General features: G+C 24.6%; 1 protein-coding gene and 1 long non-coding RNA gene across 3 annotated transcripts in view; both read left to right on the forward strand.

The window, feature by feature from the left end:
• The window catches only part of LOC145276764 (uncharacterized), a 118,804-nt gene that overhangs the window by 17,507 nt on the left and 77,789 nt on the right, over positions 1–23,508 (forward strand). The window lies entirely within an intron of this gene.
• LOC145276762 (uncharacterized) lies at positions 16,221–20,736 on the forward strand. The gene is made up of 2 exons (XR_013868011.1): positions 16,221–20,280; positions 20,405–20,736. It is a non-coding gene; the product is annotated as an uncharacterized LOC145276762 (long non-coding RNA).

A 23,508-nucleotide genomic window follows, 5' to 3' on the forward strand; every position in this document is an offset into this window, starting at 1 on the left:
TATATATTACCTTGTATATATATATATTACCTTGTATATATATATATATTACCTTGTATATATATATATATTACCTTGTATATATATATATATATATATTACCTTGTATATATAAATATTACCTTGTATATATATATATATATTACCTTGTATATATATATATATATTACCTTGTATATATATATATATTACCTTGTATATATATATATATATATATATATATTACCTTGTATATATATATATATATATATATATATTACCTTGTATATATATATATATATTACCTTGTATATATATTTTTACATATATATATATATATATTTCCTTGTATATATATTTATATATATATATTACCTTGTATATATATTTATATATATATATATATATATATTACCTTGTATATATATTTATATATATATATATTACCTTGTATATATATTTATATATATATATATATTACCTTGTATATATATTTATATATATATATATTACCTTGTATATATATTTATATATATATATATATTACCTGGTATATATATTTATATATATATATATTACCTTGTATATATATTTATATATATATGTTACCTTGTATATATATTTATGTATATATATTTATATATATATATATTACCTTGTATATATATTTATATATATATATTACCTTGTATATATATTTATATATATATATATTACCTTGTATATATATTTATACATATATATATTACCTTGTATATATATTTATATATATATATATATATATTACCTTGTATACAGGTCGAGTTTATATTACCTTGTATATATATTTATATATATATATATAACCTTGTATGTATATTTATATATATATATATATTACCTTGTATATATATTTATATATATATATATTACCTTGTATATATATTTATATATATATATATATTACCTTGTATATATATTTATATATATATATATATATATATTACCTTGTATATATATTTATATATATATATATATAACCTTGTATATATATTTATATATATAACCTTGTATATATATTTATATATATATTACGTTGTATATATATTTATATATATATATATATACAACCTTGTATATATATTTATATATATATATGTATATATATAACCTTGTATATATATTTATATATATATAACCTTGTATATATATTTATATATATATAACCTTGTATATATATTTACATATATAACCTTGTATATATATTTATATATATATATATATATATATATATATAACCTTGTATATATATATATATATATTACCTTGTATATATAGTTATATATATATTAACTTTTATATATATTTATATATATATTACCTTGTATATATATTTATATATATATATATTACCTTGGATATATATTTATGTATATATATATTACCTTGTATAGATATTTATATATATAATCTTGTATATATATATAATCTTCTATATATATATATATTTACATATTATCTTGTATATATATATATTATCTTGTATATATATATATTATCTTGTATATATATATTATCTTGTATATATATTATCTTGTATATATATTATCTTGTATATATATATATATATATATATTATCTTGTATATATATCATCTTGTATATATATATATATTATCTTGTATATATATATTGTCTTGTATATATATATTATCTTGTATATATATATTATCTTGTATATATATATTATCTTGTATATATATATATATATATATATATATATATATATATATTATCTTGTATATATATATATATATATTATCTTGTATATATATATATATATATATATATATATATATATATTATCTTGTATATATATATATTATCTTGTATATATATATATTATCTTGTATATATATATATATTATCTTGTATATATATATATATTATCTTGTATATATATATATTATCTTGTATATATATATATATTATCTTGTATATATATATATATTATCTTGTATATATATATATATTATCTTGTATATATATATATATATATTGTCTTGTATATATATATATATTGTCTTGTATATATATATTATCTTGTATATATATATATTATCTTGTATATATATATATTATCTTGTATATATATATATATATATTATCTTGTATATATATATATATATTATCTTGTATATATATATATTATCTTGTATATATATATATTATCTTGTATATATATATATTATCTTGTATATATATATATATATTATCTTGTATATATATATATATTATCTTGTATATATATATATATATTATCTTGTATATATATATATATATATTATCTTGTATATATATATATATATATATATTATCTTGTATATATATATATATATTATCTTGTATATATATATATATTATCTTGTATATATATATATATATTGTATATATATATATTATCTTGTATATATATATATATATTGTATATATATATATTATCTTGTATATATATATATTATCTTGTATATATATATATTATCTTGTATATATATATATATATTGTATATATATATATATATTATCTTATATATATATATATTGTATATATATATATATTATCTTGTATATATATATATATATTGTATATATATATATATTATCTTATATATATATATATATTGTATATATATATATTATCTTATATATATATATATATTGTATATATATATATATTATCTTATATATATATATTGTATATATATATATTATCTTGTATATATATATATATTGTATATATATATTATCTTATATATATATATATATTGTATATATATATATTATCTTGTATATATATATATATATTGTATATATATATATATATATATTATCTTATATATATATATATATATTATCTTGTATATATATATATTATCTTGTATATATATATATATATATTATCTTGTATATATATATATATATTATCTTGTATATATATATATACATATATTATCTTGTATATATATATATTATCTTGTATATATATATATATATATATATTATCTTGTATATATATATATATATATATATATTATCTTGTATATATATATATATATATATATTATCTTGTATATATATATATATATATATTATCTTGTATATATATATATATATATATATTATCTTGTATATATATATATATTATCTTGTATATATATATATATATATATTATCTTGTATATATATATATTATCTTGTATATATATATATATTATCTTGTATATATATATATTATCTTGTGTGTATATATATATATTATCTTGTATATATATATATATATTATCTTGTATATATACATATATATTATCTTGTATATATATATATTATCTTGTATATATATATATATATAATCTTGTATATATATATATATATATTATCTTGTATATATATTATCGAGTATATATATATATATATTATCGAGTATATATATATATTATCTTGTATATATATATATTATCTTGTATATATATATATATTACCTTGTATATATATATAATCTTGTGTATATATATATAATCTTGTGTATATGTATATAATGTATATATATATATATATATTACCTTGTGTATATATATAATGTATATATATATAATATCTTGTATATATATATATATTATCTTGTATATATATATATATTGTCTTGTATATATATATATATTATCTTGTATATATATATATTATCTCGTATATATATATATATATATATATATATATATATATATTATCTCGTGTATATATATATTATTTCGTATATATATATTATCTCGTATATATATATATATATATATTATCTCGTATATATATATATTATTTCGTATATATATATTATCTCGTATATATATATATATATATATATATATTATCTCGTATATATATATTATCTCGTATATATATATATATATATATATATATATATATATATTATCTCGTATATATATATATATTATCTCGTATATATATATTATCTCGTATATATATATATATATATATATTATCTCGTATATATATATATATTATCTCGTATATATATATATATTATCTCGTATATATATATATATTATCTCGTATATATTTATATTATCTCGTATATATATATATATATATATAATCTTGTATATATATATGTATTACCTTGTATATAATCTTGTATATATATATATATTACCTTGTATATATATATATATTACCTTGTATATATATATATATATATTACCTTGTATATATATATATATATATATATATATATATTCTTGTATATATTTATATATTGTCTTGTATATATATATATATATTATCTTGTACATATATATATATATATTATCTTGTATGTATGTATATATATATATATTATCTTGTATATATATAATGTCTTGTAAATATATATATTATCTTGTATATATATATTATCTTTTATATATATATACATTATCTTTTATATATATATATTATATTAAATGTTATATATATACCATATTTATATATCTACATATATATAATATTATATTAATATATTTATATATATATATACAATTATATTTTTATATATAAGATTATATATGTATATATATAAGATAATTTTTATATATATAAGCTAATATTTGTGTATATAAGATAATATTTATATATATAAGATAATATGTATATATTTACATATATAAGATAATATTTATATATATAAGATAATATTTATATATATAAGATAATATTTTTATATATATATAAGATAATATGTATATATTTATATATATAAGGAAATATTTATATATATATAAGATAATACTTATATATGACTATATATATAAGATATTTATATACGTATGTATATAAGATAATATTTATATATTTATATATATAAGATAATATTTAAATATTTATATATATAAGATAATATTTATATATTGATATATAAGATAATATTTATATATTGATATATAAGATAATATTTATATATTTACATATATATAAGTTTATATTCATATATTGATATATAAGATAATATTTATATATTTACATATATATATATAAGTTTATGGTTATATATTTATGGATAAGATAATATTATTTAATATAAGATAATATTTATATATATAAGATAATATTTATATATATATATAAGTAGATTTTAGTTTGCTTGTAGCATTGTTGAAGAAAATTATAAGGTGAAATTAAAAGCCAAGAACAATGCGAGATTTTTTTTTATATAGAGTAAAATTAAATGAAAACAAAAGAAATAAATTTCTTTTTTTTGGTGGTGGTTTTTTCTTTTTCGCACAAATTTTAACTCTAAACAACAGTAATTTTTTTTCTGTTGTATTCAATGGTGTTATAAATCTCAATATATTTCAGACATATTAGTCCTTTTTCAAGAGAAGACAGTGGAAGAGTGTTCAAAATTGGAAAAGCAGCCGCAGAGTTTGCCACGTGGTACCGCGAAATATAGAACAAAAAATGACGTTAGGAGAACGTTAAAATAAATCAGTTGGTGTTTGAAATACTTGTTGCGTTTGTGAATCAATGGAGATGACTATTCAAACAAGGTTTTTTTTTATTATTATTATTTAAATTATTGTTTTTCTTATGTTTTAAACTTATATTATAAAAGCGGAGCTCAATTCCAGTCTATTATTTAGTGTGGGAGTATTTTTTGAAATAATTAAAGATTCGAGGATACGATTTTGTCACTGAGGACAAAATCTCATCTTCAATCCGAAAAGCCATCCGCAGCGAGGGACTCAACATTCAACTCATCCACACTGGATCTACTTTAAGACAACAGCTCAACCGAAAACATCCATCGCATACACCTTCCCCTTGTTCACTCTCTAATCGCCCAATATCACACACAGGTTTATGCTTTATGAACCACGTTGTTTACGACCTACAATGCGCTAAATGCAGTGCATCTTACATCGGAAGCACTACTAGATTGCTTCATCACCGCATTAAAGAGCACTTAAACACTACTGCTTCGTCGTTCTATAAACATATTCGGACTTGCATTAATTCAGAACCAGATTTTCACATCAACATTCTTGCTTCTTCAAGAAACGTAGGTCAACTTTGTATCCTCGAATCTTTAATTATTTCAAAAAATACTCCCACACTAAACAATAGACTGGAATTGAGCTCCGCTTTTATAATATAAGTTTAAAACATAAGAAAAACAATAATTAAAATGATAATAATAAAAAAAACCCTTGCTTGAATAGTCATCTCCCTTGATTCACAAACGCAACAAGTATTTCAAACACCAACTGATTTATTTAATGGTTCTCCTAACGTCATTTTTTGTTCTATATTTCGCAGTATCACGTGGCAAACTCTGCGGCTGCTTTCCAATTTTGAACACTCTTCCGCTGTCTTCTCTTGAAAAAAAAACTAATAGGTCTGAAATATATTGAGATTTATAACACCATTGAATACAACAGAAAAAAAATTACTGTTGTTTAGAGTTAAAATTTGTGTGAAAAAGAAAAAAACAAACAACAAAAAAAGAAATTTATTTCTTTTGTTTTCATTTAATTTTACTCTATATAAAAAAAAATCTCGCATTATTCTTGGCTTTTAATTTCACCTTATAATTTAGATATATATATAAGGTAATATTTATATATATATTAGATAATATTTATATATTTATATATATCAGATAATATTTATGTATTCATATATATATATATATATAATATTCATGCATTCATATATATATATATATATAATATTCATGCATTCATATATATATATATATAATATTCATGCATTCATATATATATATATAATATTCATGCATTCATATATATATATAATATTCATGCATTCATATATATATATATAATATTCATGCATTCATATATATATATATAATATTCATGCATTCATATATATATATATATAATATTCATGCATTCATATATATATATATATAATATTCATGCATTCATATATATATATATATATAATATTCATGCATTCATATATATATATATAATATTCATGCATTCATATATATATATATAATATTCATGCATTCATATATATATATATTATTCATGCATTCATATATATATATATAATATTCATGCATTCATATATATATATAATATTCATGCATTCATATATATATATATAATATTCATGCCTTCATATATATATATATATAAGATAATATGTCTATATATATATATTATCTAATATATAAGATAATATTTATGTATAAGAGAATATTTATTTATATATAAGATAATATTTATGTATTAATATATAAATATATATATGATAATATTTATGTATTTATATATATAGATGAGATAATATTTATGTATTTATATATATATATTAGATAATATTTATGTATTTATATATATAAGATAATATTTATGTATTTATATATATAAGATAATATTTATGTATTTATATATATAAGATAATATTTATATATTTTTATTTATAAGATAATATTTATGTATTTTTATTTATAAGATAATATTTATGTATTTTTATATATAAGATAATATTTATGTATTTATATATATATATAAGATAATATTTATGTATTTATATATATGTATATAAGATAATATTTATGCATTCATATATATGTATATAAGATAATATTTATGTATTTATATATATAAGATAATATTTATGTATATATATAAGATAATATTTATGTATGTATATAAGATACTATTTATGTATTTATATATATATATTTATATATATATACAAGATAATATTTATGTATTTATATATATATAAGATAATATTTATGTATTTATATATATATAAGATAATATTTATGTATTTATATATATATGAGATAATATTTACGTATTTATATATGTATATAAGATAATATTTATGTATTTATATATATATAAGCTAATATTTATGTATTTATATATATAAGCTAATATTTATGTATTTATATATATATAAGATAATATTTATGTATATGTATATATATAAGATAATATTTATGTATTTGTATATATATATGTATATATATATAAGATAATATTTATGTATTTATATATATATATATATGATAATATTTATGTATTTATATATATATATGATAATATTTATGTATTTATATATATATATATAAATAAGTTAATATTTATGTATTTATATATATATATATATATATAAATAAGTTAATATTTATGTATTTATATATATATAAGATAATATTTATGTATTTATATATATATATGAATAAGATAATATTTATGTATTTATATATATATATGTATAAGATAATATTTATGTATTTATATATATATATATGTATAAGATAATATTTATGTATTTATATATATATATATATATAAGATAATATTTATGTATTTATATATATATATGTATAAGATAATATTTATGTATTTATATATATATATATATAAGATAATATTTATGTATTTATATATATATATAAGATAATATTTATGTATTTATATATATATATAAGATAATATTTATGTATTTATATATATATATGTATAATATAATATTTATGCATTTATATATATATATATATATATATAATATAATATTTATGCATTTATATATATATATATATATATATATAAGATAATATTTATGTATTTATATATATATATATAAGATAATATTTATGTATTTATATATATATATATATATAAGATAATATTCATGTATTTATATATATATATAAGATAATATTTATGTATTTATATATATATAAGATAATATTTATGTATAAATATATAAGATAATATTTATGTATTTATATATAAATATATAAGATAATATTTATGTATTTATATATATATATAAGATAATATTTATGTATTTATATATAAGATAATATTTATGTATTTATATATATATAAGATAATATTTATGTATTTATATATATATATAAGATAATATTTATGCATTTCTATATATATATATATATATATATAAGATAATATTTATGTATTTATATATATAAGATAATATTTATTTATTTATATATAAGATAATATTCATGTATATATATACATATATATATATATATATATGTATATATATATATTAAATTAGAAATGACTAATATGAACATTAATTCATTATAAACTGTTAAAAAAAAATTTATAAACAAACTAAACATACAAATTGTTATGTTTGGGATGTTGTGCTGTACTTATCAAAGAATCTACTATTCATATTATATGCCAGACATTTCTCCTTGTGCGGTTATTAGATTTCTCAATTCAAGCTGTCTTTAACCTATCGATTTTCGGTATTCATTAGAGGCATTTGAGTGCACCGTTCTAGAGATCATAAGGAACCCTGTCACACACACCCATACGCACACAATGCCATTTACATATATATAAAGTTGATTTCTTTTTAAAATATTTTTATATTTTAGACATTAGTGTGCGTAATTACATATTTCGACATTCTGCGTTATACAGGGTGGGAAATACTACTCTGTCATAAATAACCATTCCATCCTCGCTGACCATTCTCATGGCGCCAATTCTCAAGTGTTTACATGTTTGAAAAATTCTGGTTCCTGCAATTAAGAGTATTCTTTCGTTCTGCCATGAACAGAGTGAATCATTTGTCCACTCGGGCGGAGGGAGGTCACTTTAAAAAAACATCGAGAGAGAGAGAGAGAGAGAGAGAGAGAGAGAGAGGGCACTTGCTTGGCTACTTGGTGTTCAAGTCAAGATGCAAAGATGAAAAAAGATGGTGCTGGTGGAGGAGGATTTTGGGAGTGTGGGATAATAGAGCGAAACCTACTTGTTTATAAAGAGTAGAAGAAACATCGGGAGAAGGGTCTATAGCATGATTCATATATTTCCTGCATCCTGTTTTTCTGTTGTCTTACTTTGTTGTTGCTATATACATATATATATATATATATATACACGCACACACTAGCGGGGAGGGGGCGGTTTTGCTAGGTCGTAAAATACGCTTAAATATGATATTTTAATTTGTACAGATTTCGTATATATTATTATAGAGTCGTGATTTCAAAACTAAAAATATATATATATATTTAGGTGCCATCAGCTAGAATCGAAACCGAAAGCAAAACTGTAGCCTTCCAAACTAGTGACGTTACCACTGTACTAATGTAATGAACTGATGAAAAATAAACTAAGATGAATGTACAAAATGTATAACGAGGTTTCAGATTTTGACCTATTTTTGACCCCTTAAAAAACTATTTTAACCGGCTAAAGACCTATAAAAGACGGTCCATAAAAAGCCAGTCATTTGAGGTCCCTAGAGCCACTCTGCGACTTTTTGTTTCGGGAGAGATAGAGTTTGAAAATATGGCGACAGACAGACGTATTGGCCACACAAAAAAATTATCGAAATGAAAAAACATTTTCATTTCGATACTTTTTTGTGACCAAGAGCGGAGGTCCGCTTGAAATATAAAAATTAACAATAAAATTAAATACAAAAAGTAACATCGTTTTTCATGCTTCAAAAACCCTCACGACATTTAAATCAATATATATATATATATTAGTGCAAAATTTTGTTGAAAATTCAAAGACTCACGTTTACTTTTTTTATAACCGTTTATTTCCTGGATTTTTCCATTACAGCCATTTCATTAATGAGTTGGCAATTTTACGATTTATGTTTCCATAAAAATATCCTGTCCCCACCAACTTCGTTCAGATGTTTATCCATTAGATTTTTACAACTAATCGTATATTTTTAACATGCTGGACATCGTATTCGGGTAAAAAGATTTCCACAACCATGCTTCCTCACTTCCTTTATTTTTTGGTGTTATGCAAAGATAGTTTTCCCTTTTAACCCGTACTTTCGTATTTTTATTTTTTTATCCATTATTATTTATTTTTGTTTTAATTTTCCCTGTTTTTCCTATTTGTTTTTTTCCAATTATCATATAATTTTATTCCTATATTTATGCGTGTTTATTTTAATATTTTTTTTTTTTGCTTAGTGTTTGAATTCGTATTATATTACCCAGTGCAGGGGGCGTGAAATTTAATATATATATATATATATATATATATATATATATATATATATATATATATATATAAAGGAGTTTTTAGAAGTATTGAAGCATTCTTTAAATGTGGACCTCTAAAGATGTTTAAAGCTTAACAGGTGCGTAGAGCTTAAATATAATAATAGCATTATAAACTTATAAACAAGTCAAATACATATATTGGTATATATAGATATATTTTTTGATGCAATGAGGAAACAATATCAGTTGTCATAATTTTTATAATAATGACTAGCGGGGCCTGTGAAAATTCCACAGGAGACTAATTCATATGTAATATATTGATGTTGCCGTTCTGTAGATGTTCATTGTAAATGGAGATGCTCTGATATTATTGTAGCTATTTTGTTAAAACTGCAAAAGTATTTATTTAAGCTTGCAAGAATGCCCGGCGTAGACAGATCGTAAAATACGCTTAAATATAATATTTTAATTCTTGCATATTCCGTATATATTATTATAGAATTAATGTTCTATCGATTTTTATATATCATAAAGTTACGATTTAAAAAATAAAAAATATATATATCCATATGACTTGAGTGTATTAGCTTGAATCGAAACTTGAAAAATGTGTGTGTATATATATAACTTGAGTTCTCTCAGCCATAATCGAAACCGAAAACAAAAATTATGAAGAATTTTTGATAAAATTATTTATGACAAGAAATGGAAGTACATAACAATTAAACACCCGGATGCAAGCGTGACACAGAAAGTAACACACAGGCTATGGTATTAATATATAGATGACAAATACTTCAATATTTTGGAGCCTTATGTTACATCGAATGTTACATCCCCAATTGATGTTTTTTTTTCTTATTAGAGAGACAAATAAATCTATAAATACCAATATATGGCTTTGTCTTGTCTATAATTATATTATATACATATTAACTGTACCCGGCCACGCGTTGCTGTGGCTCAGTTTGTTTAAATGAACACAAACAACAAAAGACAAAATGTATGTTTCTTAGGTTTATGTGCTCAATAGTTGTGGATGCACAATATTTTGAGGTGTTCCTTTTTCTGTGCAGATGGAGAGATTGTCTGATTTTCCAACTCTAGAACACGCAACATATACGTGTTCATGTGAGAAGCAATCAGGTAATAGATGTAAATTACACAAATTTAAAAATTGTCCCTGAGCCTTGTTAAAGGTTATTGCAAACGCTAAGCGAATATTTAAGTGAAATATCTTAATTTAAAATGGTATATTCGTTTAAATTGTTCACTGCCCGTTCTTTCTAGGTTTTACAAAGGGAAAAATATAAGTGTTTAATTTTACTATGGACATGTATGTGAGCACGCACATGAAAATCTTGTAAATTAAAAAAAAAAGCTGATTTTCTTCTTGTACGAACGCATAGTGTTTTATCAATAATAAATCGATGGAAAAAAATGACAAGAAAATTGTTTAAAGAATAAACCATCAAAGTCAATGGAAGATAGATGATAAGTCAGAAAAAGGAAAATGTAAAAATGTTATAGAAGTTTTAAAAAGAGAAAATAGTTTGGCAAACGTGTTCTTTATTCAAATAAATATCCTTATTTCCGCACATGTTTTTGGAGAAAATGTATTGCTTTCAAATATAATTAATGAGAATATTCATAAACATTTTGGTGTTTCTTTGTTATTGTAGCGAAATTCGAAAATCAAAATATTGATTTTCAAGTGAAACCAATTGTATCTACTAAGCTGCCATGTCGCAGTAATGAAAATATCCAAAACTTACGAAAAACGATAAAGTAGAAATTAATTATTAAAGAAAATAGTTTTCAGAGAAATTAGAAATTTTAGATATTTCCCTTGTGTTTACGTCACATGTCATGTGACAAAACAAACGTTGCTGTAATTATTTTTTTTGCTAAATCATAGAAGACTTAAATAATTGTGAAACGATAATTAAGTAGATAACATTGCTTATTGTTGAAATTGACAAATTAGTTATCATGTTTTTTGTTTGTTTTTATTTATTTTTTATTAAATATCAACTTTTCGGCTGTCGGCTTTTTTATTGATCGACCTACAATGAACACCCTGTATTTTTACATTTTGGTACTCTTGTAGAATTTTACCTGGATCCTCGGAATTTTCCGTCAATTAAGGTTCGTGCTCGACCGGCAGTTATCAGATTAAGCTGAGCAAAGTAACAGATACAAACAAATATCAAAACAAACTGGAAAAAATAGAAATACAATAAATAAAAAAATAGCATAAACCTACAGTAAATTTACTGAATATATATTTATTTATTTATTTTTCTCAAGAAAAGATGGATTTTGTATTGTTTATTTACTTTTTTCTTTTTTTTTTTGCATTTTTTTTTATCAGAAGTTGTATTTTTTTTTCCAGAAAAGATTAATTTTTTTACCGTAAATTGTTAGGTGAAAGTTGTTTTTTTTTCAAGAAAACTTAGATTTTTTTGTGTTTTTTTAAAGAAAATTTGCAGTAAACTTTTTTTATTTATATATTTTTTTGTAAACAGAAGCTTTTTTTTTTAAACCATAAATTGTTAGGTGAAAGTACAGAAAAGTTTTTTTTCCCTGTTAATTTTTGTCAACAGACGTTAAAAAAAATAGACAGAAAAAATACTCCTCCAAGAAATAAATAAAAAAATTACATTTTTCATATAAAAACAACAAACAAAAAGAAATGTCGATTTAGTGTTTCAACATTTGAACAACGCTCGGCTTAATCCAGTGATTGCCGGTTAAGCCCTGATCATAACTGATGGAAAATCCCAAGGATCCGGGCTAAATTCTGCAAGAGTACTATCCTTTTTAAGTTCGTCTTTTTTTTTTTTTTTTTACAATTTTTTGAGCGGATTATTAAATTTAACCAAAATGCAAAAAATTCAATATTTAAAGAATTTCAAGGGGCGCTCAGTAGTTATTTTGATTCTGGGTAAGTAACAAACATACATTCACATTTTTATTTATATAGAAGTATGTGTGTGTGTGTGTGTGTGTGTGTGTGTGTGTGTGTGTGTGTGTGTGTGTGTGTGTGTGTGTGTGTGCGCGCGTAGAGGTAATAACAAATATATTTTTTTAAATATTGTTATCGAAGCCTTAAAAACAAGGATTTGGCCTCTAGGAGAATTTATAATGAGCAGTCAAACTAGATGTAATGCGATGTTCTGGCCTCTGCTGTTGAACACTATATGATTTGACAATGTTGAAATTCTTTTCTTTCCCATATTAATTAATGGTAGCCTAGTGGTTGAATATGTAGTAGCTGAATAAACGGTAACTTTGCAACTCTGTTCGAATTCTTCAACCAATAATAATTATCATTTCACACATTGAAGATTGCGTAAGCATGAAACAGTATCTGTAGGTGATACATATATATATATATATATATATATATATATATGTAATATACTGAGTTCGTGTAATTCAGTAAACTTTCACATACCAATAGGTTTTAAGCCAAAAATGGTTGACTTAAGAATTAAGCTACAAAATTATCACATTTCATAATTGAGCATTGATATACTGTGTGCAAAATCAAGACGTAAATAAGGATACGAAAGTTAGGCGATACATTAATATTTAAATGGGCTTTTCCGTAACCACAACCAAGGTAATGTTTCTCGCATGCTTTTCCCGTTAGGGATTCCCCCCCCCCCGCCTTTTTTTCTTTCTATTAAAAAAATGCTACATTGCCTAAAGTGTGTTTATTCATAAAGTCTGAAGAAATACTAGTTTTTGAAAATTTTCAAACGATATAATGCTTGAAATTGTCGAACTAGACATTGAAACAATTGTAACGTAAAATAGAATACGCATTTTGTTGCCATCAACACCTTGTCTTGAAGTCTTGATTTTGCACACACAGTGTGCATATATATATATATATATATATATATATATATATAGGAAACAGTTGGGTGGAAAATGAAGTCACAATACATACATATATATATATATATATATATATATATATATATATATGTCTAAGGAAGCTTTGATTTAAAAAAAAATGCAAAAAAAAATAAAGAATGCAGTTTAAATTCTAGGAAGGAAAAAATATTTTAACTATAGCAGACTTAGCATCTACATAATCCGTGTTTCGTAAACACTTAGCTTTGTTTTTGATGTGATTCCCCGATATATATATACAGTTCCGCGGTATGACAACTCATCAGTGCAGCTAGATAAACAACTATCTCACGCCAGGATTGAAACTAGACCGTTTGGGCGATACTCACCATTAAGCTATTTGCCTGCTGCTGAGATGGGTATGCTAAATTACAATGTTTAAACATTGTCCTAACGCCAAAGCTCTATTTGAGAGAGAGAGAGAGAGAGAGAGAGAGAGAGAGAGAGAGAATTTACTTGAGGATTTTTCTCCGCAAGTGATCTAATGGTCTTCCAATGAGCTCCACAAAGGGAAAGATCCTAGTAATTATATTCTCGAGTATTTGAGGGAAATACTTGTCAAGTTATGATGAATTATTTCGAATTGGATAAGAAAAAAATGAATAAAAATTGGGTCATTTGAACTTAAAGTGTAATGGATTATATTTTAATATTAATTTTCGTCTTATAATTTTTGTTATTCACATTTTATTATACGTATAATTTCTCATTCACATTATATCACACGTATAATTTCTCATTCACATTTTATCACACCTATAATTTCTCATTCACATTTTATCATACATATAATTTTTTATTCACATTTTATCATACATATAATTTTTTTAGTCACATTTTGTTATACATATATTTTTATTCACATTTTATTATACATATATTTTTATTCACATTTTATTATACATATATTTTTATTCACATTTTATTATACATATATTTTTATTCACATTTTATTATACATATATTTTTTATTCACATTTTATTATACATATATTTTTTATTCACATTTTATTATACATATATTTTTATTCACATTTTATTATACATATATTTTTTATTCACATTTTATTATACATATATTTTTTATTCACATTTTATTATACATATATTTTTTATTCACATTTTATCATACATATATTTTTATTCACATTTTATTATACATATGATTTTTTATTAACATTTTATTATACACATAATTTTTTATTCACATTTTATTATACATATAATTTTTATTCACATTTTATTATACATAATTTTTTATTCACATTTTATTATACATATAGTTTTCCTTTTATATGTATTTTTTTATTTCTTACATGCTCTTCCCTCTATCCCCATTCTTAGATTTTAAACCTTTTCTTTCTTTTCTATTGATCCCCATTATTTGTCGTGATCGTATTATTTTTTCTTGCATACTTTTTCATTTTTTATTTGATCTCCTGTTCACGTATACTTATATCTTTCTTTATTCATCTTTTTTGAATAGTTTTATATTTTAATATATACATTCATTTTTAATCTAAATGTTCTAAGCTTGCTTTTATTTATATTTTATATAATGCTGGCCCTTCTCTTCTGATGATAATTATTTAGCGTCGAAATGTCATGGTCTAAATAAGTTTTTCTCTCCCTTTTATTCTTTTCTTATTGATCTGATGATATAATAAAATTCTATGTAAGCTTTATTCCTTATCTTTTATTGAATATATAATTTAATATTCATACCTACATTTGTATTTACTTAATATTGATAACTGCGGATTTATCAGTTTTATTGGCTTAGGCCTTTATGTTTTATATGACTGAGAAAGTTTTAGATACCTTAACATATCGGGAGTTTAGAATTTTTTTTTTTTTTTAGATTTTAGAATTATTTTGAGATTTGATCATTAAGTATAGGTTTTAGAATAAGAAGAAATAGATAGCAACATAATATAAGATTTGTTGCTGGAGATTCTTAGCCATTGAAATGCTGTTATTTATTTTTCCGCTACCTTAGTAGTTGTTTTTTTAAAGAACTATAAGCTCTTTTTTATTATTTATAAAATTATTATATACTAGCGGGGGGTACCCGGTGTTGCACGGGTTTTTAGAGGCGTGTAAGCGAAGTAATATGTTAAAACTATTTTTTTAAAAATCATGAAAAAACAAAAACAATTATAGAAATGAACGTGATGCAGTACGAACGCCCGGCGGTGCCCAGGTGTTTGAAAAATCCAAAAAAACGTTTAAGGGATGGGGGCTCGAACTCTAATCATTGAGGCGGAAGCGCAAAAAAAAAAAAAACGTTATGAATTAACCCAAAAGTGAATTAGGTCAAATATCAATTCCGCAGTAAAGTTTATTTTGGTTTAGTTTCAGTAGACACGTATCACAGTCGAATTCTAAATGAATTTTTTTGTTTTCTCGAATTCTAAATGAATTTATTTGTTTTAATTTTAATTTAAGTGAATGCAAGTGAAATCACCATACCGTTGCTTTGTAATAATAAATATTAAAGCATGAATTCTTTGAGTAAAAGTATATGTTGGGTTGAAAGCACTAATAAATAAAGGTCATAGTTAGATTTCACGGTTAGAGTCTGTAAAACCGGAAGTAAGAAGCGGTTAGTCCCGCAGGTTGCGTCTTACACTAACTTAAAAAAAAGCAAACAGAAAATAATATTAATAATCATTGTTTTTTTATTTTTATTTGAGTATGGGAAAAACAGAACGCATAAATCAGGGGAAAAAGATTAAAAAAAAAAAAAAAAAAAAAAAAACGGCATAAATAACCTTGTACGATTCCAAACCGGTGTTTCCTCGTACTGTTCCTTGCGAACGCATCCGCTGCGATGTAAATGGAGAGCGGGGAAAGGAGGAATCTAATAGAAAGAAAAGATGTTGCAACTTCCATTTAATCTGACCGATTTTGGCAGTGGGCTCTCACCGGAAAAAATATAGGAGTGTACCATTGTTGAGGAACTGTAGAGGTAATAGGCCAGTAGCACATCTCAGATAATGTGCTACAGTTTTGACGCATTACATTTGCATGTTATGTCATGATTTTTAATCCTATTAAGGTCAAAGTCGGAGGGGAAAATGAGTTCATTTTATTTATATAGATAGAAGAAAGCTAGAATAGAAGAAGATAGATAGAGAAGATAGATAGAGAAGATATGAACGAGTCTCTTCTTATTTTTATGGCGCGTATTTAAACATTTCTTAGTTGCTTTATGTTACAACATTAACAAGTACAGAGTAATTACAATTTAAATCACGCTTATTATTATTAGTTGTTGTTATTAGCAGTCAAGTTTTTGTTGTTGTGTCTTCTTGATAGGTTGTACGGTCGACTTGCTAATTTCATTTCGCTAAAATTTGCGTTCCGTTCCACTTTTTTTTTACATCCTTCGCGGTCGCCTTCTTGCGGACAGTCCTGCCTAAAGTCGTACGCAAAAAGACCAATGAATGGCAAATTATTGATGGGGCTTGCTCAAACGGCATCAACTTAGCAGGCAAGAAGAATGAGAAACTATGGAACTATCAGTAACTCAGAATGAAGATTACTAGTTTGTGAATTAAGTACAACATCATCGTACTCCAGAAGTCAGTTCTGCTCGGCGCTGCAAATATTCTTCCCATGTGGTTTCCAATTATAATTGACTCTTTGACTCTGCTCGCTAGCTTTGGTGTAAAATAGAAACCGTGTAAAACATCAAAAGACTGTAGTGAAGCCAAGACTACTATTTCTCCATTACATGTCTCTTTCTCTCTATTCTTCCCTTTCCCCCTTCCTTCCTTCCTTCCTTCCTCCTTTCCTCAAAAATGTGACCAGAGGTTGTAACCAATCAGGACGAAGAACAGTTCTGGTGGGGAAGACAAAAAGAGATACAAAAAAGTGTTGGAAGCAGAAAGACGGAGACGTGAGTGGTTCCAGAGTCAGGGGACATAAATGAAAATCACGAACTTTCTATAACCCGATACCACGTGTACGCTGAAATGAATATAAAACCGTTTCGTTTGGAAGTTCCTTTGTTTCTTTATTATTATTCCCAGGTCGGTTTCTACTCCCGTCTTATTAATTTCAACGACTCCCCAAAAGGGGGACCCGCCGAAATGATGACCTACCCAACAAGAATTACATTATGGTAACCGCCATAACACTACCAAGTTAACGAACATAATAGCAAGAATAAAGCACTATGCTTATTTTCTTTCTTTTTTTGTGTTATTTCATTTGCGTCTTCTCTCAGGCGTGCCAGCGTGTGATTAACGTGCGCCCACGTGATGACGGGAAAGACTTGTTGGTTTGAAGAACGGAACTGGATTCGAACTTGGCACACTTGGGTTCTCAGTCAAAGTTGTTAATCACTCAGCCATTATATATTTTTTTATTATTATACTCTGTATGTGGGTTTGAGAGAGAGAGAGAGAGAGAGAGAGAGAGAGAGAGAGAGAGAGAGCGAGAGCGTGTTAATATTAACTTATCTCACTTTTTTTTATTGGTATGTAAAGAATCGAAGACCTTGAATTAATATATTTTTACTTGACCTTATTTTAATACATTTTTTTTGTTTGCATTGAGCAAATTGCACGGGCTTTTATTTTATTTATTTATTTATTTTTATTTTTTTATTTTATTTTTTTATTTATTTATTTATTTTGGCAATTTCATTAATGTCGGTTCGTTAAGAGTATTAAGTATTCTCCCCCCACCGCAAGAACTGTGACATCAGGGTCGGAAAGTGGGATTGAAAAAGTTAGTGCTGCAGTGAAGGAGCCCTCCGACCTTGTAAAAGATGCCTGTACAACCTCGTCGGCATTCCCATCAGGGCGCCTCAAGCGTTTAGCAATGAAATAACCCCTTCTAGAAGAGAGACGGCAAAGCCCGGGAAGGTGGACCTCGTAGAATTGCAGAGAACCAGCATTGCACCGTAGTCGACAGGGACCAGGTCATTACAAGAATGATCTAATCTGTTGATTTTGGGGACCGAGGATAAAAATCCGGGCCGAGGTTGTTATGTTAACTGAAAAAGTGCCGTTTGGATATGCGTACCATCGATGGTACTTGGAATTATCTATTTACGCTAGTATTTGTAGTGATGAGTTAGTTGATCGAAATTAGGATCAAAGGTGCTTTGTGGATACGAATTGTGATGACTCATTAGTTTGCCAAAGCGGAGATGTAAAGAAGAAGGAAATGAAAGGTCAAAGAGGGAAAGAGGAAGAAGGAAAAGAAAGGTCAAAGAGGAGAAGAAAAAGGAAAAGAAAGGTCAAAGAGTGAAAGGAAAAGAAAGGTCAAAGAGTGAAAGGAAAAGAAAGGTCAAAGAGTGAAAGGAAAAGAAAGGTCAAAGAGTGAAAGAAGAAGGAAAAGAAAGGTCAAAGAGGGGAAGAAGAAGGAAAAGAAAGGTCAAAGAGGGGAAGAAGAAGGAAAAGAAAGGTCAAAGAGGGGAAGAAGAAGGAAAAGAAAGGTCAAAGAGGGGAAGAAGAAGGAAAAGAAAGGTCAAAGAGGGAAAAGAAGGCCAAAAAGGGAAGGAAAGAAGGAAAAGGAAGGCTAAAAAGGAGAAGATGAAGGAAAAATGAAGGTCAAAAAGAGGAAAAAGGAAAAATAAAGGTCAAAAAGAGGAAAAAGGAAAAATGAAGGTCAAAAAGGGGAAAAAAGGAAAAATGAAGGTCAAAAAGAGGAAAAAGGAAAAATGAAGGTCAAAAAGAGGAAAAAGGAAAAATGAAGGTCAAAAAGAGGAAAAAGGAAAAATGAAGGTCAAAAAGAGGAAAAAGGAAAAATGAAGGTCAAAAAGGGAAAGACGGAAAGGGCAGTTCAAAAAGGGGAGGAAAAAGGAAGGGTAAAAAGGAGGAGGAAAAGGTCAAAAAGGGGAAGAACGAAAAGAAAGAGAAAAAAAGAGAAAAGAAGAAAAAGAAATATCAGAATTGTTTGTTTACTTGTAGATATTCGGTCATGAACCAGGGTTTTTTTTTTGTTCGCCAACTCCTCTCACAACTTATCCAATCCCGATCCACCTCCCCTCCCAGCCAACCGCGACCACACCCACCCTACCCGCAAATGATACAGGAAAACCTCACTTCAAGCCAGACTTTTCCTCATTATCATCATTTCTGTCAACAAAGATAGTCAGGGAGGTGGAGGGACAGAGTACGAGTGGGAGGCTTGCCTGTGTCAGGCGTTAACCAAACTACGACTGGATGAAAAGCCCGAAACAATTGTTTGGTCATTTTCTACAAGAATCGGATGACACTTAAATATAATTAGCGTCCGTTGCGTTTTATTTAAGCAACTGATAAACACGTTTCCGGTGTATCTTCGACGAGCAGCATTACCCAGCGTTGCCCGCGTGACAAATGAGTAGAATATATGGAACTAGTTGACATCTCCGTGCCACTCAAAAATTAACGAAGACCGCCATGTGGTCTTTTCGCAGCTCGGAATCCCATATTACAAGTTTTATGTTTGTAAAAGTCCAGAATAGTCAACAGTCGAGAACTCGTAAGCCCCTCAATAACACCTTATAGCAAATGGCGTAGATATAAATTCTCCACCGATCCGTATACTTTCAATGTGTGGAAACTAAGATTTTTATTGTTTCAGAACCTTATTTGGAAGAAATTGCCGAAGTTCAGCTGAGTTGAGTTTTTATATTGACGACCAGTGTTGTTTTGAGTGTGTCGATAAGCCAAATTTTAATTTAAAATAAAAAGAATTTTGTAAACAGTTTCCTCACATTAAAAGTATACAGGTTCGTAAAAAAACGTAATGCAACGGCGTTTGTTATGAATGAAATATCTTTATGTTTCTGATTTGTTTAGGAGTTCTCGAATATTAAATATTCTGTATTTTATCTCATGCATTCTTCATTTTTTAAAGAAATACGTGATTTTTACTAACAGCATATACAACGATAAAAGTTCTGTTTGATCTGTTTTTAATTACATCCCAAGAGACACATACGAAAATGCATTTTTACTATAGACAAGCAAATATATGCACGCGAAGTGTCCGTGTTAGTCGGGGATACGTCCACAACAATCAGTCAAAATAAAAATGGTGCATTTTTTCATTGGCCCTGCTTCGTAGGGCTAAGATACAGTTCTGTCAGAAGGTCCACTCTCCAAGGCTTTATCTTTGAGAAAGATCTAATTTATTGCTAACCACCTTAGACGCCTTTAAAAGGGAATGCTATCGAGGATGTTTAGGCATTTTTGAAGGTCAGCGTGCGCTAATCCTAGTGCGTTTACTTTTAAACATAGATTTGACATTGTCTAATTTCTTGGATAGAGAGTAAATAAAATAAGCACATGGGGCGCACATATACTTACTAGTATTATTTTTTTCGATTGTCGTCATAGAATAAAGACGTAGAGAATCTATATCTTAATAGGATAGCGTGTGTGTTATTTTGTGTGTCACGCTTACATCCGAGTGACTGTCGTTTAATTGTTATGGACTTCCATTTCTTGTAATGAATAATTTTACCAAGAATTTTTCACAAGTTTTGGTTTCGATTATAGCTGATGCCACTCCAGTAATCTCTTTCTCTCTCTCTCTCTATATATATATATATATATAATTTATTTATACAAACATTGATGGCTACATATGTGCATACATGTTTCTGTAATCACTCGCGTTGGGGGATTACGTCTTCAGGCCAAGAATTATCGTCGAGAACTGATATTTAAAACGAAAACATTTTCTTATTTCGTTTACAAAGTTAGAATATAAGATGGGTGGGGGTTATAAGCGGGGAGAGGACAAGTGAGGTCTTTGAAGATAATAAACATCTTTTTTATATTCTCTTTTTAAGTTTATCCATACCATCTTTTGGTTTTTATGGCATAAGGTACTTGAGAATTTAGTATTTTTGTCTTGCGGTCCGTAAATTAAAAACATTCCTTATGGCCATTGAGTACTGACCGGTGTCTTTCAATCCACACACACACTAGAAGCAAACATACGCTATATATATATATATATATATATATATATATATATATATATATAATTTTATCAAGAATTTTTCATAAGTTTTGGTTTCGGTTCAAGCTGATGCATCCAAACCATATGGCCTTACTTTATTTATTTATTTGAAATCGCAACTTTATCTATATAATTATAAAACTCAAATGACCTTGTAACGATGTATGTAACCCACTTTCCAGTTTACGATATCTGGTTACGCATTGGCGCATGACCTGCGCACTGAAATATTAACGTTATTATTTCGAAATTATTATTTAACATGGGAAGAGTGGGGTTTAAAATAACTTACATCCCAAGAGACACATACGAAAATGCATTTTTACTATAGACAAGCAAATATATGCACGCGAAGTGTCCGTGTTAGTCGGGGATACGTCCACAACAATCAGTCAAAATAAAAATGGTGCATTAAAATTCAGTAACTGTAAAAAAAATTTTTTTTTAATAATCAATTATAATAAACAGAACGACTCATAGAAATCTATCTATATTCTTTTTTCATTTTAATATGCTTTCATAAAAATGTTTCTGTTATGTAAAAAAAACCCAACTATTTTCTTTACGTCACAAGTGTCACGC

This window comes from Euprymna scolopes, chromosome 5 (assembly GCF_053919585.1).
Source record: "Euprymna scolopes isolate OS-2025 chromosome 5, ASM5391958v1, whole genome shotgun sequence".
Taxonomy (NCBI): domain Eukaryota; kingdom Metazoa; phylum Mollusca; class Cephalopoda; order Sepiida; family Sepiolidae; genus Euprymna; species Euprymna scolopes.